General features: G+C 38.3%; 1 long non-coding RNA gene across 7 annotated transcripts in view; it reads right to left on the bottom strand.

Moving 5' to 3' along the window:
* LOC144305386 (uncharacterized) overlaps positions 1–25,250 on the bottom strand; it is a 289,595-nt gene that overhangs the window by 45,801 nt on the left and 218,544 nt on the right. The window contains exon 11 of one of the 7 annotated variants that reach the window (XR_013372414.1): positions 21,887–22,026. The exons of the other annotated variants lie outside the window; for them this stretch is intronic. This is a non-coding gene — a long non-coding RNA (uncharacterized LOC144305386). Of the gene's footprint in view, positions 1–21,886; positions 22,027–25,250 lie in introns of those variants that run through there. 7 annotated transcript variants of the gene reach the window in all.

Below are 25,250 nucleotides of genomic sequence, written 5' to 3'. Positions count from 1 at the left end.
AACACCAAAAAGTCTTTAGGGAATGTTCTTGGAAAGCATATGGTAGTTTTTCTTCTTTTACAGACATCAGCTCCTATGGGTATTATAGCCAGGCTTGCATTTGGGGTGTAAAAGAAACGCAAGAGACAACGTAACTGAGAAACTGAGAAAAAAGGTATTTGAATAACCCACACTGAATCAGCCTCTTCTGTCTTTTTTTTGTACCTAACACCACAAGAATAAATAACTATGAATTACTCATTCACTGAATAATCATATATGGACTGGATCATATGTTCATGTTAATGCAGAGGATACAAAGTCATATATTACAAACACTGCTTTTAAATGGATGATCTAATCGAAGAAACAGAACATACAAGTAAATGTGGCAAAAAATATACTAATTGAAGCATGTATTACATGTAATGATAATACAGAATCAGGGAAAATTTCACTGAGGAGGCAATGCTTGTTTGAGTTTTAAAAAGATGAGGAGCATTTCTCCAGGTGGGCTTGGGGTATTAAGAATATGAAGCAGAATTAGGATATTGCCAAGTCCTGAGTAGCAGAAACAGCATATACAAAGGCACTTGGGGCCAGAAAAGCCATGGTCTTTTGGGCAACTGCACAAAGTCATTTGGCAAATATGGAGCTTAAGGATGAGAGGAAGCTGGCAAGATATGTTGGAGAAGTAGGTCATAGGTAAGTATCTCAAGCCAATTTCTAACATATAGACATATATTCTGTTAGTGTTGCTGGATACCAATAGCATATACTAAACATCAAAGACATTTTTATACTCCTAAACTATTGTGACAATTTTACCAATTTTATGGTGAAGTTATATTTTTAAGTATCTAACTTCCGCAAATTTACCATATAAGCACTACAATACAGGCTCTATAAGAAGCCAAAACGAGACCAAAAAATGCAACCCAAATCCAAATTCCTCAATTCCATCCATTCTTCCACTTAATAATAATGTTATAGTCTGAGCATGATATGAGAGTCTGGACTATACTATTTCCTCTGTTGATCTCAGTTCCAGAGCATCTCTCACAGGGTATCTCTCTTAACTAGGTTAAGAATACGGAAAAATGTATATTCTTACATATTTAGTATACATCCTTACTAGAACTAGATTGTGTAAAAATGCACACATTTAAAAACATAGTTTTTAATACAACCTAAATACAAGTCAACTGCTTTACCTGGTGCTTGCTCCAAATATAAATGACCTATTCCAATGCTGAAGAAAAAAAAAATGAGCTGCACTGGACTACTTGAGGAATGCTATGTTGATCTTTAATGTGTACCTTCCTAAGAGATGCAGGATTAATTTTGATTCCATACAAATTTCATCCTCTGCATCCTCCACTTTGGATTCTAAATCTGGGAGAAAATGTAACTTCATGGTACTCTGCTTATAAGTCTTTTCTAATTCTAATAACCAAAATTAAAACTTTGAGAAAAAAGACAAAAGAGTTGATGATGCAATAACTCCACCTCTACGAACTGGTATTTAATATTAATGAATATTAAATCAGATGTTGGGGGGGGAGGAGCAAGATGGCGGGAGAGGAGGGTCCCCAAGTCACCTGTCCCCACCAAATTACCTAGAAAACCTTCAAATCATCCTGAAAATCTATGAATTCGGCCTGAGATTTAAAGAGAGACCAGCTGGAAGGCAACAGTGAGAAGAGTTCGCGCATCTATCAAGGTAGGAAGACGGGAAAAAGAAATAAAGAAACAAAGGCCTCCGAGGGGGAGGGGCCGCGAGGAGCCGGGCTGAGGCCGGGGCGAGGGTCCCCAGGACAGGAGAGCCCCGTCCCGGAGACGCAGGAGCTGCACCGACCTTCCCGGGGGAAAGGGGCTCAGGGAGGTGGAGCAGGACCAGGAGGGCGGGGAGGCCCGCGGGCTCCCGGGGACAGTAACAGGCACCTGCGCCCCGGGGGAGTGCGCCGAGCTCCCTAAGGGCTGCAGCGCGCACGGGGGACCCGGAGCAGCTCGGGGGGCTCGGGGGCGGCTCCGCGGAGGGGGCTGCGGGGGGGAGCAGCTCGGGGGGCTCGGGGGCGGCTCCGCGGAGGGGGCTGCGGGGGGGAGCAGCTCGGGGGGGCTCGGGGGCGGCTCCGCGGAGGGGGCTGCGGGGGGGAGCAGCTCGGGGGGCTCGGGGGCGGCTCCGCGGAAGGGCTGCGGGGGGGAGCAGCTCGGGGGGCTCGGGGGCGGCTCCGCGGAGGGGGCTGCGGGGGGGAGCAGCTCGGGGGGCTCGGGGGCGGCTCCGTGGAGGGGGCTGCGGGGGGGAGCAGCTCGGGGGGCTCGGGGGCGGCTCCGCGGAGGGGGCTGCGGGGGGGAGCAGCTCGGGGGGGCTCGGGGGCGGCTCGGGGGCGGCTCCGCGGAGGGGGCTGCGGGGGGGGAGCAGCTCGGGGGGGCTCGGGGGCGGCTCGGGGGCGGCTCCGCGGAGGGGGCTGCGGGGGGGAGCAGCTCGGGGGGGCTCGGGGGCGGCTCCGCGGAGGGGGCTGCGGGGGGGAGCAGCTCGGGGGGCTCGGGGGCGGCTCCGCGGAGGGGGCTGCGGGGGGGAGCAGCTCGGGGGGGCTCGGGGGCGGCTCGGGGGCGGCTCCGCGGAGGGGGCTGCGGGGGGGGAGCAGCTCGGGGGGGCTCGGGGGCGGCTCGGGGGCGGCTCCGCGGAGGGGGCTGCGGGGGGGAGCAGCTCGGGGGGGCTCGGGGGCGGCTCCGCGGAGGGGGCTGCGGGGGGGAGCAGCTGGGGGGGCTCGGGGGCGGCTCCGCGGAGGGGGCTGCGGGGGGGAGCAGCTCCGGGGGCTCGGGGGCGGCTCCGCGGAGGGGGCTGCGGGGGGGAGCAGCTCGGGGGGCTCGGGGGCGGCTCCGCGGAGGGGGCTGCGGGGGGAGGAGCTCGGGGGGCTCGGGGGCGGCTCCGCGGAAGGGCTGCGGGGGGGAGCAGCTCGGGGGGCTCGGGGGCGGCTCCGCGGAGGGGGCTGCGGGGGGGAGCAGCTCGGGGGGCTCGGGGGCGGCTCCGCGGAGGGGGCTGCGGGGGGAGCAGCTCGGGGGGGCTCGGGGGCGGCTCCGCGGAGGGGGCTGCGGGGGGGAGCAGCTCGGGGGGCTCGGGGGCGGCTCCGCGGAGGGGGCTGCGGGGGGGAGCAGCTCGGGGGGCTCGGGGGCGGCTCCGCGGAGGGGGCTGCGGGGCGGGAGCAGCTCGGGGGGGCTCGGGGGCGGCTCCGCGGAGGGGGCTGCGGGGCGGGAGCGCGAATCCACCAGCGCAGGCTCCGGAGCACAGGGCGCCGGGACACAGCCCAGGATCCCGCCTCCCCCGGGACAGGCAGAGGCCGGGAGGGCCCAGGACAGCGAGGACGCTCCTGCCCCAGCTGAGCAGATCAGCGGCCCCGCCCCGGAGCCTCCAGGCCCTGCAGACGGAGTAGTTCCTGTGGGGGCTGAATCCAGGTTTCCAGAGCTGCAGCAACCACTAGGGCTGTTGCTCCTGGGGCCTCACGGGGTAAACAACCCCCACTGAGCCCTGCACCAGGCAGGGGCACAGCAGCTCCCCCAAGTGCTAACACCTGAAAATCAGCACAACAGGCCCCTCCCCCAGAACACCAGCTAGACTGACAACTTCCAGGAGAAGCCAAGGGACTTAAAGTACACAGAATCAGAAGATACTCCCCCGTGGTTCTTTTTTTTTTTTTTTTTTTTGTTGTTGTTTTGTTTTGTTTTGTTTTGCTTTTTGATTTGTTTCCTTCCCCCACCCCCTTTTTTTCTCCTTTCTTTTTCTTTCTCTTTTTCTTCTTTTTTTTTTCGTTTTTTTTCTTCCCTTTTTTTTCTCTTTCTCTTTTTTTTTCCTTCTTTCTCTCCTCTCTTTTTCTCCTTTTCCCAATACAACTTGCTTTTGGCCACTCTGCACTGAGCAAAATGACTAGAAGGAAAACCTCACCTCAAAAGAAAGAATCAGAAACAGTCCTCTCTCCCACAGAGTTACAAAATCTGGATTACAATTCAATGTCAGAAAGCCAATTCAGAAGCACTATTATACAGCTACTGGTGGCTCTAGAAAAAAGTATAAAGGACTCAAGAGACTTCATGACTGCAGAATTTAGAGCTAATCAGGCAGAAATTAAAAATCAATTGAATGAGATGCAATCCAAACTAGAAGTCCTAACGACGAGGGTTAACGAGGTGGAAGAACGAGTGAGTGACATAGAAGACAAGTTGATAGCAAAGAGGGAAACTGAGGAAAAAAGAGACAATTAAAAGACCATGAAGATAGATTAAGGGAAATAAACGACAGCCTGAGAAAGAAAAACCTACGTTTAATTGGGGTTCCCGAGGGCGCCGAAAGGGCCAGAGGGCCAGAATATGTATTTGAACAAATTCTAGCTGAAAACTTTCCTAATCTGGGAAGGGAAACAGGCATTCAGATCCAGGAAATAGAGAGATCCCCCCCTAAAATCAATAAAAACCGTTCAACACCTCGACATTTAATAGTGAAGCTTGCAAATTCCAAAGATAAGGAGAAGATCCTTAAAGCAGCAAGAGACAAGAAATCCCTGACTTTTATGGGGAGGAGTATTAGGGTAACAGCAGACCTCTCCACAGAGACCTGGCAGGCCAGAAAGGGCTGGCAGGATATATTCAGGGTCCTAAATGAGAAGAACATGCAACCAAGAATACTTTATCCAGCAAGGCTCTCATTCAAAATGGAAGGAGAGATAAAGAGCTTCCAAGACAGGCAGCAACTAAAAGAATATTTGACCTCCAAACCAGCTCTGCAAGAAATTTTAAGGGGGACTCTTAAAATTCCCCTTTAAGAAGAAGTTCTGTGGAACAGTCCACAAAAACAAGGACTGAATAGATATCATGATGACACTAAACTCATATCTCTCAATAGTAACTCTGAATGTGAACGGGATTAATGACCCCATCAAAAGGCGCAGGGTTTCAGACTGGATAAAAAAGCAGGACCCATCTATTTGCTGTCTACAAGAGACTCATTTTAGACAGAAGGACACCTACAGCCTGAAAATAAAAGGTTGGAGAACCATTTACCATTCGAATGGTCCTCAAAAGAAAGCAGGGGTAGCCATCCTTATATCAGATAAACTAAAATTTACCCCAAAGACTGTAGTGAGAGATGAAGAGGGACCCTATATCATACTTAAAGGATCTATTCAACAAGAGGACTTAACAATCCTCAATATATATGCCCCGAATGTGGGAGCTGCCAAATATATAAATCAATTATTAACCAAAGTGAAGAAATACTTAGATAATAATACACTTATACTTGGACTTCAATCTAGCTCTTTCTATACTCGATAGGTCTTCTAAGCACAACATCTCCAAAGAAACGAGAGCTTTAAATGATACACTGGACCAGATGGATTTCACAGATATCTACAGAACTTTACATCCAAACTCAACTGAATACACATTCTTCTCAAGCGCACATGGAACTTTCTCCAGAATAGACCACATATTGGGTCACAAATCGGGTCTGAACCGATACCAAAAGATTGGGATTGTCCCCTGCATATTCTCAGACCATAATGCCTTGAAATTAGAACTAAATCACAACAAGAAGTTTGGAAGGACCTCAAACACGTGGAGGTTAAGGACCATCCTACTAAAAGATAAAAGGGTCAACCAGGAAATTAAGGAAGAATTAAAAAGATTCATGGAAACTAATGAGAATGAAGATACAACCGTTCAAAATCTTTGGGATGCAGCAAAAGCAGTCCTTAGGGGGAAATACATCGCAATACAAGCATCCATTCAAAAACTGGAAAGAACTCAAATACAAAAGCTCACCTTACACATAAAGGAGCTAGAGAAAAAACAGCAAATAGATCCTACACCCAAGAGAAGAAGGGAGTTAATAAAGATTCGAGCAGAACTCAACGAAATCGAGACCAGAAGAACTGTGGAACAGATCAACAGAACCAGGAGTTGGTTCTTTGAAAGAATTAATAAGATAGATAAACCATTAGCCAGCCTTATTAAAAAGAAGAGAGAGAAGACTCAAATTAATAAAATTATGAATGAGAAAGGAGAGATCACTACCAACACCAAGGAAATACAAACGATTTTAAAAACATATTATGAACAGCTATACGCCAATAAATTAGGCAAACTAGAAGAAATGGACGCATTCCTGGAAAGCCACAAACTACCAAAACTGGAACAGGAAGAAATAGAAAACCTGAACAGGCCAATAACCAGGGAGGAAATTGAAGCAGTCATCAAAAACCTCCCAAGACACGAGAGTCCAGGGCCAGATGGCTTCCCAGGGGAATTTTATCAAACGTTTAAAGAAGAAACCATACCTATTCTCCTAAAGCTGTTTGGAAAGATAGAAAGAGATGGAGTACTTCCAAATTCGTTCTATGAGGCCAGCATCACCTTAATTCCAAAACCAGACAAAGACCCCACCAAAAAGGAGAATTACAGACCAATATCCCTGATGAACATGGATGCAAAAATTCTCAACAAGATACTGGCCAATAGGATCCAACAGTACATTAAGAAAATTATTCACCATGACCAAGTAGGATTTATCCCTGGGACACAAGGCTGGTTCAACACCCGTAAAACAATCAATGTGATTCATCATATCAGCAAGAGAAAAACCAAGAACCATATGATCCTCTCATTGGATGCAGAGAAAGCATTTGACAAAATACAGCATCCATTCCTGATCAAAACTCTTCAGAGTGTAGGGATAGAGGGAACATTCCTCGACATCTTAAAAGCCATCTATGAAAAGCCCACAGCAAATATCATTCTCAATGGGGAAGCACTGGGAGCCTTTCCCCTAAGATCAGGAACAAGACAGGGATGTCCACTCTCACCACTGCTGTTCAGCATAGTACTGGAAGTCCTAGCCTCAGCAATCAGACAACAAAAAGACATTAAAGGCATTCAAATTGGCAAAGAAGAAGTCAAACTCTTCCTCTTCGCCGATGACATGATACTCTACCTAGAAAACCCAAAAGTCTCCACCCCAAGATTGCTAGAACTCATACAGCAATTCGGTAGCGTGGCAGGATACAAAATCAATGCCCAGAAGTCAGTGGCATTTCTATACACTAACAATGAGACTGAAGAAAGAGAAATTAAGGAGTCAATCCCATTTACAATTGCACCCAAAAGCATCAGATACCTAGGAATAAACCTAACCAAAGACGTAAAGGATCTATACCCTCAAAACTATAGAACACTTCTGAAAGAAATTGAGGAAGACACAAAGAGATGGAAAAATATTCCATGCTCATGGATTGGCAGAATTAATATTGTGAAAATGTCAATGTTACCCAGGGCAATATACACGTTTAATGCAATCCCTATCAAAATACCATGGACTTTCTTCAGAGAGTTAGAACAAATTATTTTAAGATTTGTGTGGAATCAGAAAAGACCCCGAATAGCCAGGGGAATTTTAAAAAAGAAAACCATATCTGGGGGCATCACAATGCCAGATTTCAGGTTGTACTACAAAGCTGTGGTCATCAAGACTGTGTGGTACTGGCACAAAAACAGACACATAGATCAGTGGAACAGAATAGAGAATCCAGAAGTGGACCCTGAACTTTATGGGCAACTAATATTCGATAAAGGAGGAAAGACTATCCATTGGAAGAAAGACAGTCTCTTCAATAAATGGTGCTGGGAAAATTGGACATCCACATGCAGAAGAATGAAACTAGACCACTCTCTTTCACCATACACAAAGATAAACTCAAAATGGATGAAAGATCTAAATGTGAGACAAGATTCCATCAAAATCCTAGAGAAGAACACAGGCAACACCCTTTTTGAACTCGGCCATAGTAACTTCTTGCAAGATACATCCACGAAGGCAAAAGAAACAAAAGCAAAAATGAACTATTGGGACTTCATCAAGATAAGAAGCTTTTGCACAGCAAAGGATACAGTCAACAAAACTCAAAGACAACCTACAGAATGGGAGAAGATATTTGCAAATGACATATCAGATAAAGGGCTAGTTTCCAAGATCTATAAAGAACTTATTAAACTCAACACCAAAGAAACAAACAATCCAATCATGAAATGGGTAAAAGACATGAACAGAAATCTCACAGAGGAAGACATAGACATGGCCAACATGCATATGAGAAAATGCTCTGCATCACTTGCCATCAGGGAAATACAAATCAAAACCACAATGAGATACCACCTCACACCAGTGAGAATGGGGAAAATTAACAAGGCAGGAAACCACAAATGTTGGAGAGGATGCGGAGAAAAGGGAACCCTCTTACACTGTTGGTGGGAATGTGAACTGGTGCAGCCACTCTGGAAAACTGTGTGGAGGTTCCTCAAACAGTTAAAAATAGACCTGCCCTACGACCCAGCAATTGCACTGTTGGGGATTTACCCCAAAGATACAAATGCAATGAAACGCCGGGACACCTGCACCCCGATGTTTATAGCAGCAATGGCCACAATAGCCAAACTGTGGAAGGAGCCTCGGTGTCCAACGAAAGATGAATGGATAAAGATGTGGTTTATGTATACAATGGAATATTACTCAGCTATTAGAAATGACAAATACCCACCATTTGCTTCAACGTGGATGGAACTGGAGGGTATTATGCTGAGTGAAGTAAGTCAGTTGGAGAAGGACAAACATTATATGTTCTCATTCATTTGGGGAATATAAATAATAGTGAAAGGGAATATAAGAGAAGGGAGAAGAAATGTTTGGGAAATATCAGAAAGGGAGACAGAATGTAAAGACTGCTAACTCTGGGAAACGAACTAGGGGTGGTAGAAGGGGAGGAGGGCGGGGGGTGGGAGTGAATGGGTGACGGGCACTGGGGGTTATTCTGTATGTTAGTAAATTGAACACCAATAAAAAATAAATTAAAAAAATAAAAAAGCAAGTCACAAAAGAAAAAAAAAATAAATCAGATGTTGCCTGTCTAAAAGGCAGTAGCAGTTGCTTCATCATCAAAGAAAAGTTTTTTTTTTAAGATTTTATTTATTATTTTTTTAAAGATTTATTCATGAGAGACATTGGGAAAGGGGCAGAAATATAGGCAGAGGGAGAAGCAGGCTCCTTGAAGGGAGCCTGATGTGGGACTCGATCCCAGGACTCCGAGATCATGACCTGAGCCAGAGGCAGATGCTCAGCCACTGAGTCACCCAGCCGTCCCCAAAGGAAAGTTTTTAGTGGAAAACAATAAAATATTATAGCAAAAGTTGGATGAGGTAGAGTTTGCTCTTTAATATCTCAAGTTCTTTGACCTTGGTGAATGGAGTCATTTATGCCATCCTGACTGTAGCCTATCTTATGTTTTCATCCTGAAGGTATCCAATCTTTAAAGGTTAAACTTCATAGTTTATCCAGACCCATGACATTCTGCTGGTAGAAGGAGGAATCTCCAACCTTTTTGTTTTAAAGACAACAGGGTGGTTTTGATAAATATTTGTTAAACTTCTACAGTGATACATTCATGCAGAGAAGCCTATCACAGCTGGGAAAATCAGTTAAATATCAAGCATACTGATATTAGTGAATTATCTTTCTCTCCACCCAGATAAACACTTAATGGATAACATGGCTCTGCATGTCTTCAGTCACTGGATGTAGAAGGCAAAGTCTGGGTGTAGGGAGATCATGATGGGGAAAGTCTGACTAATGGCACTTGGTTAGGAAATTTGTTGGGATATGTAAAAAGATCAGATCTAAATTGAAAGTTATAAGCCACACCCAGGCCAAGAATTCAAGCTTCTCTAGAATAGGAATGTTGGCCATTGCCCTACTGTGGCTTATCTGGGCTGCAGATTCTCACACCATGTGTGAAATGCCACTGATGTGGGAAAGAATAATATATATTGATATTTGAATCTACTATCCACTGAACACTGGGTAGTGATATATATTAAATGGAAGATATTCTGTAACCACAAAGCATTATCATTTCATCTTATAAATGTCCAAACCAAGCATAACTTTTTAATAAGAAATAAAATACGGAGTTTGCTTTTCCAAGACAAATAGAACACCCCATGATTTACAGCAGAGGAATAAATTAGGAGATGTGTAAAAAATTAAGAGTTCCCACAATATATAAATAAATGAAATACCATTTAAAAAATCCTTAAGATGTGATATTTTCTTCCATGACCAGTCCTTTCTTATATTTAGGCTGCTAATAAGATACCCATAAATTATTGACCCAAGTGTTAATACTACATCCTGGATATGAAAAACGGGAAAAGGGTCCTAAAAATAAATGAAAAAGGGTCAGAGGAGGCCACATTGGGGAAGTTGAACTTAGTTTAAGTTTGAAGAAAGAGTAGAACTTAAACTTAAGACAAGGACAGAGATGATATCTTGAGGCAGAGGAACCAACATGATCAAAGGCATGGATGTAAGTCTGCTGATGACTCATTTTGGAGTCAAGAGGCAGACTGATCTAGCCTGAATAGTGTAGTTATGGTGAAGGTAAGAGGCAAAATTAGATTTGGAACAGAATGTAGAAGACCAAAAATGCCAGGTTCAAGAAATTAATATAAAAATAAAAAACCAAAAATAATTTAAAAAGTAAAAATGAAAATAAACTTTCACAGAGATTTCACAGAATGTTTTATGATTTTATAGTATTTTTAGAAACAAAAGTTACAAACTACAAATGTGATACATTTGACTAAAGCAAAATGTAAAATTTCTATATTATAAAAAACTAAGATAAGGAATGATACAGCTTTATGAAAGACCATTTGCAGTTTCCTACAAAACTAAACATATTCTCACTTAATGATCCAGCAATCATTCCTTGGTATTTACCCAAATTAGTTGAAAACTATGGTCACACATAAGCCTGCACATGTATGTTTTGTTCACAATTGCCAAATAAATACTTATTTATAATTGCCAAAACTTGAAAGTAATCAAGATATCCTTCAATAGATAAATGATAAACAAACTAGTGCATCTATACAATGGAATATAATTCAGTAATAAAAGAAATGAGCTATCAAACCATGAAAAGACATAGGGAAAACTTAAATGTATATTGCTAACTGAAAGAAGCAATCTGAAAAGACTAAAAAAACGTGTGATTTCAATTATACAACATTCTAGAAAGTAAAGCTATGGAGATTATAACAAGATCAGTGCTTGTCAGGGATTCAGGGACGGTAAATGGGGACGAAGCAGTGGGGGCACAGGTGATTTTTAGGGTAGTGGAACTATTCTGTATGATATTGTAATGGCAGACACAATCTTCATACATTTATAAGACCCATAGATTGTATAACAAAAAAATGAATCTAATGTAAACTATTGACTTCAGTTAATAATAATATATCTATAATGGTTCAACAGCCACAACAAATCTACTACTTTAATGCAAGATGTTAACGGTAGGGGTAAACTGTTCGTGAGGGTGGGGAGGGAGGTATATGGAAACTCTCTGTACTTTCCATTCATTTTTCTATAAACCTAAAATTGTCTTAAGAATAAAATCTAGTAAGTAATAAATAGAGAGGACAATAGTATAAAGATGTCTGAAAAATATAGAGCAACAGATTAGTAGGGGGAATATATGAAGAACTTCCTAAAATCAAGAAGAAGAAAACATACAACCCAATAGAAAAATGTCAAAGGAAATAAGCTAGACAATATACAAAAAAAAAAAAAAAAGAAAAAAGAAAAGAAAGAAAGAAATTTGAATGGCAAGTATATATGTGAGAAGACACTCAGTATCACTAAGAAATGTATTTAACATTCAACAAATAACTTTTTGAGTCTCTAAATGAGCCAGGCACTGTTTTAAGTGCTTGGGATACATGAGTGTACTAAATAAAAAGGCTTGTGCATGTGGAGGTAAGATAATTGTAAGAAGGCATTTCTTTTGTACTCATTGTATTAGCAAAAAGATATTTTCTCCTATCAACAGTTGGCAAAAATTTAGAGTAGAAATTTTCATGCCTGATAATTGTAAAAAGTCAAAAATGTGATGAAAATCCTTGATCATATTTTGTAGTATTAAATGTACATATCCTATTAACCAAAAAAATCCCACTTCCAAATATATAGCCCAGAAAGACTCTTGCACATGTATGCAAGGAAACTCAATGTTTATATATTATAATATAAATATATATAAACATATATATATCAATATAAGTTTATATATAAATATATCAATATAATTTATACATAAATATATCAATACAATTTATATATAATTTTATCAATATAATATATTGTAAATTATAATATTTTAAAAGCTGAAAGCAATCAGGGACTTGATATATATGAGACAGATATATATATAAGAGTGAAAATTATAAAGCAGGTAAAAAAATTAAACATCTCAATATCAACAGGGCTAGATCTCAAACCACAAATTTGAAAGGAAAATGCAACTGACAGAATATGGAAAATGGAATAAATATGCTAATAAAAATCATACAAAACAATAGCATGTTCCAGCATACATATGTATATATGTGGGTGTCTAAAATATTTTAAAAATAAATTTGAACAATCGTTACTAAGTTTAACACTGGTTGTGTATGGTGAGAGTAGAAGGGAATGGAAAATGTGTATGGGGGGTAAAAGTAAATTCAACTTTGTCTCTAATGTTTTATTTACTTCATACAAATTGATTAAATAAGGAAGAATGTTAATAAATGTCAGTCTTAATGAGCACACTGTTATTTTTTGTTTTTCTGTATTTTTAAAAAGATCTTTAAATATAAACAAAATTATAAGAACCATAAATAAATTTGTTATAATTGTACTCTAAGACAAGCAAATTTTTTTTTTGCAAAAATTTGTGTGTACTTACAAGAATTCTGTTTTAAAATGCTAAATGCTCCCAGCAACACAGTGACAATATTGGCAGAAATTTAATTTTCAGACCAAAGGAATTAAAGAAGAGATAACGATCTGTGGACTGTTTATGTAGTGGAACTGAAACAAAGTGAATCTATTCCCCAGAAAGTAATTAAATAATCCCTTTAGATCTCCCTGTAGTCTGGTCATTGGTCTAGAGAGGGAACAAAAAACCTCATCAGACAGCATGCTTGGCAGCCTCTATCTCTGACACTGTTTTTTATGATGACCATAAGGTGGACTCTCTTTACACTGTCAGTAAGTCTCATCTACGGAGAGGCCACAATGAGTGAGAAGTAGAGATAGATACACAGTGCTGAGTTGCATTCCAGGTCATGGAATCCCCACAAGTAAAGCATCATGGTAGATGTGCTTTGTGCCAGGAGAACTTGTCTAGGAGACTTGTTCAAAATATAGGTTTCCAGGCCTTCCTCCTCCTAATACTAAAGACTATTATGCTTGGAGTCTGGGAGTGGGTCCAAAACTCTGCGTTCTGACGTTGATTAGCTCATGAGTGCAATTTGAAAACCACACTGTCGTCTAAGCCCCATTGAGAAGAGCCCTTATAACAATGCAAGCTGGGTACTGCAGTTTTTTCTTCTATTTTACGTATTTTATCCATTTAGCCATATATTATACATATATTTCAAGCAAAATGTATGCTTTTTTTCAAGTTTTTATCCATTTAGCCATATATTATACATATATTTCAAGCAAAACTTGAAAAACACAGGAATTGGACTGTGATTCAAATTGACCATCTATCTGACTTTGGCTGTAGATCTGAGAAGAGATACCCATATCTAAGTAGAGAAAACGCAGAGCCAACGGCAATTCACTTACCTGTTGGTCTGTTGGCAAATACTATTCTGGATATCTTTTTCCAAGAAGAAGTAAACAGAAAGATAACAACATGGGATTCATGGGAAAACAATACAAGGGAAAGGACAAATTTCCCTCGATTCTGAAGGGAAGACTAAACCTCTGAAAACAACCTACTATTGAAAGGGAAATAAAATGTTATAACATTTTTTTGGTCTCCTCTTTAAAATATATGACATGTTTTCTGCAGATGCAGAAAGTCATAAGAGAAAAATCTGAAATGACTAAATGAGAGAAACATAAAAAGAAAGAGAAGGGGAAAGGGAAATAAAAGAAGAGAGAAAGAAAATTAAAATACAGTACTAAGGAATAAATTTAAAAAGGCAGAAGATAAATCAGCAATTGAAAGGAAAACATAAAAAGGTCTCCCATAATATATTTTGAGGTCCAGTTGGCTGATGTTAATGGATCATTGATGAATACATTGTGTTGATGGATAAATTCTGTAGCTCAGGTGTCTGGCTGGCTCAGTTGGTGGAGTATGTGACACTTGATCTTGGGATTGTGAATTTGAGCCCCACATTGGGTGTAGAGATCACTTAAAAATAAAATCTTTTTTTTTTTTAGAGAGAGATTTTATTTATTTATTCATGAGATACACAAAGAGAGAGAGGCAGAGACACAAACAGAGGGAGAAGCAGGCTCCCTGGAGGGAGCCTGAAGCGGGACTGGATCCTGGAGCCAAAGGCAAATGCTCAACCACTGAGCAACCCAGGTGTCCCAAAAATAAAATCTTTAAAGAAAACTCTGCAGCCCAGGAGGTAAACTCACCCTTGCAGTACTTTCTTCTAACTTTTTCTTTGGAATCTGTTACTTTGTCGGGTCCAGGTGTGGTGCCTAATACCAAATAGTCAATCTCAGGGTTGAGCTGGAATCTCTTGTTATTTTTAATAATAAAATACAATATTTCTGTTCTTTCTATTTAGCAGTTACAAAAGGTATCTAGGGATCCCTGGGTGGCGCAGCGGTTTGGCGCCTGCCTTTGGCCCAGGGCGCATCCTGCAGACCCCGGATCGAATCCCATGTCGGGCATGGAGCCTGCTTCTCCCTCTGCCTGTGTCTCTGCCTCTCTCTCTCTCTCTCTCTCTGTGTGACTATCATAAATAAATAAAAATTTAAAAAAAAAGGTATCTAACCTGTTTGCATAAAACATTTTGCCAAAAGAAACTTTCTTCACCCATCCCCATAAAATAGAGACACAAGGAGCAAAATCTACCTAAGTGTTTTGAGTAAATATATTTTGCATAGTCAAAAGTTTGACTAAATATGCTTAATGCTTAATGAAGATAGAATAATAAACCACTAAAGGACAAATATTAGGTATCATCATACTCTGGATCTATTATCTTCTACCTAGGATCTGTAAATGATCCTTTAAAAACTATTTAAAATTTTGTATATATTACATAAGTCATATATAAAATTATTATACTTTATGTTATTTAATATAGAATAATTACACATATTTATATGTACATTACACATACACATTTATAATGTTAAAAAGTCTTTAAAAAAACCTGTAAGAACTCTAGGATATACATCTATATGTTATAGCAATTGTCTATTGTTGGTTAGATTTCAGAATAATTTTATTTTCTTGTTCCTATATTTTCCAAATATTCTACAGTAAGTATTCTTTTAAAAAGTAGGAACAATGCTTCAAAACATATATAAGTGGACATAATTATTTATTACATTCCTCAAGTACTATTTTAAAAATAAAGCCACAAAACTTCTTCCAACCATAATGAAATAACAAAAACTAAACACTCTCCTGCTGTAAACAATGGGCAAAATATAAGAAACAACCACTTTCAGATATGGGAAAACAGAAAATGCAGGACTGGGATTCCTAAGAGAATGGAAAAAAGAAAGCTGAGCTTTATATTCATTCTGGCTTTCTGCTTGGGGTCAATTATGAAAATAAATACAGGGCGGGGGAAATGCAGAGAAAGTTCAGTTGGTGACACTGAGTTGAAGAGATGAGGATCAAACCTGGGGAAATTGAGGCAGCTAGAAATTTTGGAACAAAGTTCCTAAAAGGAGACAGCTATGAATAAAAAAAGGTCTCCATAGGGGTCCCATAGGTCTTCATTGCTACTAGGTCTACTATACATAGAAGTAGGTCTCCTTGTGGCATAGATAAACATGTTCTATTAGAGGGACTTTCTTGCAAATAATAACCATACACTCTGGACAAAATGCAAAAGAAATTATCTGAAAGAATTGGATAGCACAAAACATCAGGTGGATTCTGGAATTGGAAGAAGGTAAATATTTTATACAGCTTTTAGCTTGAGAGCAAACTACACTTGGCATCATGGAGATGGCTAAAACTCAGTAGAACACACCATGTCTATCAGGCCTGAAAACCCAGAGAACAAATGCTGGAAAGTGAGGGGGTATCCAAAAAAACAAGACACTAAAGAGAGAGTGCCACAGTTTCTGTGTACACATTCTGCCTAAATCTCTGGGTGACGCTTGAGCTATGAAGGCATGGTGTTGACTTTAAGTCACTCAGCTAAGAATAAAAAAATAAAAAAAAAATCAAACTGAAGGTTAAGTAGTTATCCTAGAGGCATAATTTGTAGTCTGAGTCTAACCATGCTAAATGCCTTAAAAAAACAAAATAAACTATTTTGACAAAGTGATAGAACTCCAAATAAATGAATGAGACTTTTTTTTCGAATTGTTAAATTTCCTTAAAAGATAATTAACTATTTAAAGAAAAAATAATATATTGAACAAAATGGTATAGCTAATAAGCCAACAGTGGAAATAAAATGGCATATTCAGTTTCAAATATTCAATTAAGCTGCAGAAGGTAAGAAAAGAGAAAAATAAGCAAATAACAAATGAAATAATTAGAAAATAAATTCAACATGGTAGATTTAAACCCAAATGTACCAACAATTCCATTAAATGCAAATAGTCTAGGGCCCCTGGGTGAATCATTGGTTGAGTGTCTGCCTTTGGCTCAGGGCGTGATTCCAGGGTCCTGGGATCGAGTTTGCATTGGGCTCCTTGCATGGAGCCTGCTTCTCTCTCTGCCTATGTCTGTGCCTCTCTGTGTCTCTCAAGAATGAATGAATGAATGAATGAATAAATAAACAAATAAATAAATATCTTTAAAAAATGCAAATAGTCTAAACACTAAAAGGCACAGATTATTAAAAGTTTAACTTAAAAAAGATCTACATAAATATTAAAAATATAGATTAATAGTAAAAGGATGAAAAATACACCATGAAAGTACCAATCAAAAGAAACCTGGGGTGGCTATATAAATATTAGACAAAGTAAATTCAGAATAAGGAATATTACTAGGAATAAAGTGGTATATTTTCTAATGATAAAGGTGTCCATTCATCAAAAAAAAAATCTTACAAGGGTATGCACCTTATAACAAAGTCTCAAATTACATGTAGCAAAAACTGAAAGAACAAAAAAGGAAAAATATACAATATCTAATTACAGTTGGAGGCTTCAACATCTTTTTCTCAGTAGTTGATAGAAGTAAATGGAAATCAGCAAAAAATACTAATTGACTTGAACAACATTATCATATAACTTGATCAAACTGACATTCATAGAACCTACCATCCAATAACTGAAGAATATACATTCTTTTCAATTTCATACTAAAGATTCCCTGAGATAAACTATATCCCAGTACATAAAATAAGTCTTAATAAATTGAAGATCAGAAAATATATAATATACTCTCTGTCTAAAATGGAATTGAATTAGGAAATAATAACAGAAAGCTAAGAGGGAAATCTTCAAATATTTGTAAATTAAAAATTTACAAATCACAGTTCTAAATATCACATATATTAAGGAAGAAATCACAAAGGAAATTAGAAAATACTTTGAACTAAGTGAAAATGAAAACATAATATGTCAAAATCAGTGAGTACAATTAGTTTTTTTAGGCTAATTTGTTTCTTTAGATGATTATAACATAAAATAAAAGGTCTAAAATCAATAATCAATATTAAACTTTAAGAATTTATAAAACTTATTTTTTTAATGTGCAAATTAAACCCAAGGTAAGAATAGAGACAAAGTGAGAAAGAATGATTGGAAATTAAAATAAATAAATAAATAAATAAATAAATAAAATTAAGACTTGAGCTTTTGAGAAAAAATAATCAAGAAAATTCACATTCTAGTTTCAAGAAAAACAGAAAAGATACATATTACCAATATTAGGACAGAAAGAATGGGTATCACTACAGATACCACAGATATTAGAATAATAAAAAAATTATAGACAATTACTGCCAAAAATTCAATTACTTGGGTGAAATAAAAACATCCATTGATAGATAAAAATTAACAAAACCAAGAGAAAAAAACACAAGTAAATGAAATTGTATTTGTAATTCAAAATCTTCCCATGAGAAAATTGAAAGAAAGATTCTTATACTGTGAATTCTACCAATTATTTAAGGTAGAAATAAAACCAATATCACACATATTCTTTCAGAAAATAGAGAAGAAAGAAAAGCTTACGAATCCATTATCCAAACAAAGACAAGATATGTCTTCTCAGGCAGGAAACAAAAGTGAAAATAAACCATTGGAACTCCACCAAAATTAAAAGCTTTTGCACAGCAAAGAAACCTTCAAAACAAACAAACAAACAAACAAGCCCCAAAAGACAACGTACCCAATGGGAGGAGATATTTGCAAATCATGTCTGATAAGGTATTAATATCCAAAATATGTAAGGAACTCATATAGCTCAATACCAAAAAACCCCAAAATAATCCACTTAAGACATAGGCAGAGGACCTGAACAGATATTTTCCCAGAGAATACATACAGATGGCCAATAGACATATGAAAAGATGTTCAATATCGCTAATCATTATCAGGCTAATGTAAATCAAAACAACAAGATATTACCTCACACCTGTCATAAGACTAGTATCAAAAAGAGAAGAAATAACAAGTGTGAGGAAGACATAGACAAAAAGGAACCCTTGTGCATCATTGGTGGGAATGTAAATTGGTACAGCCACTATGGAAAATAGTATGGAAGCTCTTCAAAGAATTAAAAAAAAATCCTATATATGATCCAATAATTCCACTACTGAGTATTGACCCAAAGAAAACAAAAACACGAATTCCAAAAGATATATGCGCCTCTATATTTATTGTGGCATTATTTCTAATAGCCAACATATGAATGCAACCTAAGTGTCCAATGATAGATGAACAAAGAAGATGAGGTAGATATATTCTGTGGAATATTAGCCCTAAAAATGAATGAGACCTTGCTATTTCTAACAACATGGATGGATTCAGTGGGTATTATGCTAAGTGAAGGAGGCAGATAGAAAAAGATAAACCCATGATTTCACCTGTATGTGGAATCTAAAAATAAAATAAATGAAAAAACCCAACAAAGCAGAAATGGTGACATATGATAGCTACATCTGCGGTGAGGTAGCGTAACTTACAGAATTGTTGAATCACTATGTCACGTACCTGAAACCAATGTAACATTGTGTGTCATTTATACTTCAATTGAAAAAAATAGAAAGAAAGCAACAAAACAATATCTCTTACACTCAAAAATTCATTTAACATATAAGGATACCATATTTAGTAATACATAAAATCATTATATAGCATAATCAAGTAGAGCTTATTTCAAGAAAGCAATATTGATTTTATATTTGGAAATTAATCAGTATAACTCACTGTATTAACAGAATAAGAAGAAAACCATTAATCATTTCAATAGATATAGGAAAAACATTTGATAAAATTCAATATCCATTCAGGGTAACAGTTCAGCAAATGAATCATAAAAGAAAAATATATCTTCTCTACTATTGATAAGCTGAGTCAAGACTAGAGTTTTCCCCATATCCATGGAATGACTTTCCATGTCTAGATCTCACCCCAATTTGGTAATTCTACCAATATCTAAAACTGAGAATATCAAAAGTAAAACATAATTTCCAGATCAGTCTATTACCTATAGGAGGTGACAATTAAAAATGAATACGAGATTATAATGGTAACTTGTGTTCAGTAAGTTCTATCTGAAATTCTTTATTATCTCTTAGCTTCTAGATTCTCTGATCCATTCTACCCAGAATGCAAGAATCACTTAGACTTTATTTCCCTTCTCAGAATTCTGTCCCAGATATCAATTATTATTCAAATCAATGGTCGTAGCAATTAACCTCAAAGTCATTTACAAATTGTTCCTTGATTACCTGACTGCTTTCAAGTTTGATACATGCAGTGTTATGCTCTTGACTGGAATACCGTCTCCTTCTTTCTCTATACAGGAGCTTACAAACTTTTTTGAGATAGGAAATGTTTTAGACTTTGTAGGCCAGGGGGTCTCTGTTTCAAATATTTAACCCAACTGTTTTAGTGAGAAAATAGTCATATTTAATACATAAGCAAATAGATGTGTGACTGTGTTCCAATAACACTTTATTTACAAAAATAAGCAGTGACCTGCATTTGGTGTGTGGGCCAGTTTACTGACCTCATTCTTTGATATATTTTTCTTCATTCAAAAGATTGCTCAAAACCTCTTTTATAGTTAGGACTTGGAAGACCAAACCACCTTGTTTAATGTCTCTAGTATTTGTGGTCATTCTGGAAGAATAAATGAAAAATTTAACTAAAAGTAGGTGGAGGAACTTCTACAAAATGTTATTTGTGTATTTGCCTTCTTTCTGCTATTAAAGTTAAATTACTCAGGACTAGAACCTCAGGTTCCCATTTCTATGCACACAAAAGATGAACAAAAATAAATCATGGTCATGCTAATCAATGTAACATGTAAACTTTTTAAGAGATATGCAATTAGTGCTTATAATGAAAAAAAGCTCAGTAAAGAGAAGAGCAACATTTAAACCTTTGCTTAATCTGTTTCTGGAAGGATCAGGTATTTCGTAGCATAGCCAAAGGAAAAATAAACACCCAGGCAATGTTAATCCTCTTCTTTTGGTTTCAAAGACTGGATGAATGGACACAATGAAAAATAATACATAAATACAGTTTAGTATACCACTGGTGCATGGGCCTATGTTTGTTACATTTATGTATATTTACAACACTTATTTGGGCTACTTGGTTAGAATTGAAATAAAGAATCAGCCCAAGAACAAATACCACTATTAAAGCACATCACAAGTGCTTTTAATTAAGAGTTAGTTTTAAAATGTTAGCTAAATACTTCCACAACATTCCATTCTCCCTAATAATCCACTGACAAGCTCCCTTGATCAAGGTCCAGTGTATCTTCAGCAATGAAATAAATCTCATTCTAATCAACATGTGACCATATTATTATAGTTCCCTAGAAACTACATTTAGCACACATAAAGGTCACACGTCTCTGCCTTGCCGGAGAGCACTGGTTCACACATGATTTGTTGGATATGTCTAAGAGAGTTTTGGCTCAGTTTGGCTTATTTGGAAGTCATGAGTTGAACCCTACTCTTCTTTTCCCATACTAAAGCCTCCATGAAGTGTGGGTTATCACCATCCTCTTTGACCATGTTTGTGTTGAGGTCATAGGTGAGCCTCCCAAAAGCAGCCTGGGATTTCTCCCTTCCATACAACATTGTCAGAGTATAGAATCTCCTCAGCTAAATCAAATACCTGTCACAAATGGATGTTTGAAGGAATAGAAAGCATCAACACAGGCAAGCAGGCAGAAACCTGTATTTTTAGTGCTTTTGCTCCTCAACCTAATCTCCTTTGGTTAACATTCAATCGGTATTTGGAGGTATGTGCGTAAAACAAGTGTTCATTGCTGTATTTTCACCGTGTAGCACAATTCTTATTGTATGTCTGCTTAATAAGCAAATCAGTGATCCTACAATGACAAATTAAAAGTTTACATGAATTTAAATTCCATCTCTTGATTGTAATCTATTTTATTATCTATTACAATCAGATTATTTTGAAAAATTGAAGTTGAACTTCCCATACTGGCTTGCTCCTTTTGATCAAGAAATCCCCTGTAGGGGTGGAATTATTAATACAAGAGATTTCAAAGTACTTTTTTTATTTTTTACAAATGAGGGAAAGAAAAGCCCAGAGGGATAATGTACTTTCTATTTCAGTCTTAAACCTCTTATAATTCATTCATGAAAAATCTCTTGTCTTTTTCATATAAAATCTAGGAATTCACACGGAATTTATCCTAGCTTATAAACAGAATACCTTTAGACTTGCCTGTGTTATGTGTATTTTTCTTTGCAGTCCTCATAAATTTGAACACAGACATGGTGTGCCTGGAGGGAAAACATTATAGCTTAAGGAGTCATTTTCATTCCAGATCCCATATGATTTTACTCTTTTCCATATTTAGAATTAACGTTTGGAATAGTCAGGCTTCCATGAGCCATTCCAGGCTACACTAATGATTCAGGTAAGAGGAAACCCCCAAAAAATCAGGCATAGTTGTCCTGACAACTATGGACAACAGTTTTACAGAGTGCTATTGTGGTGGGGAGGGGGTTGCTATCTATCTTTCTGTATTTGATCCCTTACATGTGAGAAACGTATGCCATTGTGGCTTGTCCAGACTGCCCTAATTCCACTACTACCCCAAAGTTGCCTTTTAGTTCTTTCTTTTCTGGGTAGTACAGTTTCTAAAGGAAGCCAAGGTGTTCTTTATTTGGAAGAGAATGCTGTTCATGGGATGAATACAGAGTGCAGGGAGGACAATTCTTTAAAACTTTTACATTCTGTCAACATTCTCAATGTAAGAAGATAAAAAGTAAGTGAATTGAAAGAAAAGGAAAAAAATGTGGCTGAGCTAATCACTGTTTTTAACGGGTGCCCACTATGTGTCCTACACTGTGCAGGAAGTATAAATGGACAAATTAAAGATGACTTAAATAGATAGGTAGATAATAGGTAGATAAGTGTTTTAAAAATAGTTATTTTTCTTCACTTGTTTATGATCTAATGGAGAGGCAAAATTTACCCACCTGAAAGAGCAAAAGTACAATCAACACTGATATTTATACTAAGTGTAACAGACATTCAAAAAAGAGGGATAGATTGTGTTATATTATTATATAGAGTTACCTTTGATTTTCCTGTGGATGACATTCAAATTCAATCTTTGTTGGAAACTTAAGCACTTTACTAAGAAATCATCTTACTTATTCAAACTGCCAGATTTAAACCTTTCTTGTTAAGCTAAAACTAAAATCATCAACCAAAGTCTGGAGCTGGGCTCTTGGCACTCATGTTTTGATTTTGTTAGATATGTGGCTTTCAGTAAATTACTTGACCTCCCTGTGTTTCGATTTCCATATTCATAAAATGAAATATTTCTAGAATTTTTCTCATAGGATTATAGTGAGGATTAAAAAAATTCGTATCATTTTTAGTACAGTGCCCATGGGTAAGCACCAAATAAGCATTCACTCTTATTTCTAGTACAGTGCCTGATGGTGAACTTTATGTATTTGCTATTATTTCTGGTTTCTACCATCACATGGCTGACCTTCCTCAAAACATCACATATAATTTGGGAACAATAGACCAGCACAGTATCTTACAATTGGAAATTTATAAATGCTGAATGAAAGAATCCAAGGTTAGCACGGTAGAGATAGCTTGAGTGTGCCCAGAAGGCAGAGAAATATATGATGTGACAAAATTGGCCTGATCCTCCCATTTCTTTGAGTAAGGAAATAGCTATCTTGGGGAGTTAAGAAGACTTCACATCCACAGGCTGACAACTTAGATCAAAATATTCCAACTATGTCTCAGTGTGCTATTTTTATGGCTGGCTTCCTTTCTATCTGAGCCTCCACTGGCCAGGGCAGGCCTATGTGTGTCACTGCTTCTTTCTCCCATAAGGATGAATTTGTTCAGTATCATGAAATTCTTCAGAGATAATTGTTATCGGTGCCATACTGCTGGAAAGCAGTAGGAAATTAGACATGATAACCATGTTTCTTCAAGTCATTCAGCTCTTTGTTTCATTTTCTTCACAGGGAAACCTGGTGTTCCCTTTACCACTAATGAAAAGTCAGAAAGTTCACATCTACATTTGCGGCTGAAAGAAAAGTGCCCAAGTTAGCCTTGAAATAGAAGATAACAATGTCTCAGAAAATAGCATGTTTTACATTTCTGTAATGTTTTTCAAAGTATTTTTTCAGTTTTACATATATTATTTGCCTGTGTCTTCAAAAAGTAGAGAAAGCAATTGTCTTTATCCTCACTTTTGATGAGGAAATTGTGACTTAAAGACATAAAATGCTTGATCCAATCACCCTTTCACACCAAAAATGGCGTTGATCCCTTTTTAGCCAACCCTTAATTCCATTCTCTTTCTAATCTTCATGACTGAAAACTTGACTTTTCACATATGCCAATAAAACTGCAAAGAGCAGTTTAAATTACTTAGACAAAAGGTCTTTGTCTGGCTTACTGATTTATATTTTACCCAAGTGTATTTGTATCCAAATGGAATGAGAAATAATTATTTTTTCTTTCTCCCAAGTCCCTTTGACCCTGTCCCATAAAGAAGAGTCCCACGGTTCTTCTATTAATGAACATACAACTTCAAATTATATTATCTGTCTCCATGAACTTCCTTTTCATTATTTCTTGGATCTTAGTCTCACGTAGCTGATAAAAGTGGTGTCTAGTTCCTCCACTCCTCCCCATATTCCAGATAAAGAAAAAAAAAAATCCTCGTAATCACGGTTCAAAGAGGAGTAAGTGCCAAGAAATTTCCTGAGCTGGTAGAAAATGTTCATATTCCACTTTCTTATTGAGTAATTAACTTATTTGTATTTCCACAAAATATTTACTAAGAACCCTTGATGAGCTAAGCTCTGGAATAAGTGCTGAGAAAATAGATTAAAAGATAATAATAAAATTTAAAAAGTGAAATGAAATAAAACCAGAGCTGAAAGAGCTTCTGTCCAGTAGGAGATCCCAATTGCAATGCTTTATTACAATGCTATAGGTTAAATGCTCTGGGGTGTCTAAGGAAGGCTTCCTGGGGAGTGATATTAACATACAAAAGATCATTTCAGAAAGAGGAAACATCTGTTTCCACTGAATGCCACCAGAACCACTGCAAGTTATTTGAGTAGGAAAGGTAGAAAATAAGGGCTAGGAAGCATTGGTGTTCCTCTTCTCCCATCCAGTGATGCCTTCATATAGAAGAAATCAGCACAGGGGCATGTGGGTGGCTCAGGTGCTTAAGCGCCCCACTCTTGATTTCTTTCAAGTCATGATTCAGGGTCTTGAGATCAAACCCCACACTCAGTGAGGAGTCTGTTTCTCTTCTCTGCCCCTCCCCCTGCTCGTGTTCTCCACTCTCTCTCAAACAAATAAATAAAACGTTTTAAAAAATGAATTAATTTTTTTTTTTTTAAAAGAAGAAATTAGCATTGATAGCTTTGAAGGAAAAGAGGTATACAATAGGCAAGCTGAAGATAAATGGGTAGGACAGGAAGGGGCTTCCATTCAACTTTCACCTTGG

The sequence above is a fragment of the Canis aureus genome, chromosome 35, assembly GCF_053574225.1.
Source record: "Canis aureus isolate CA01 chromosome 35, VMU_Caureus_v.1.0, whole genome shotgun sequence".
In the NCBI taxonomy this organism is placed as follows: Eukaryota; Metazoa; Chordata; class Mammalia; order Carnivora; family Canidae; genus Canis; species Canis aureus.
Note: the sequence above shows the minus strand (reverse complement) of the source record. Positions and strands in the feature narration are given on the sequence as shown.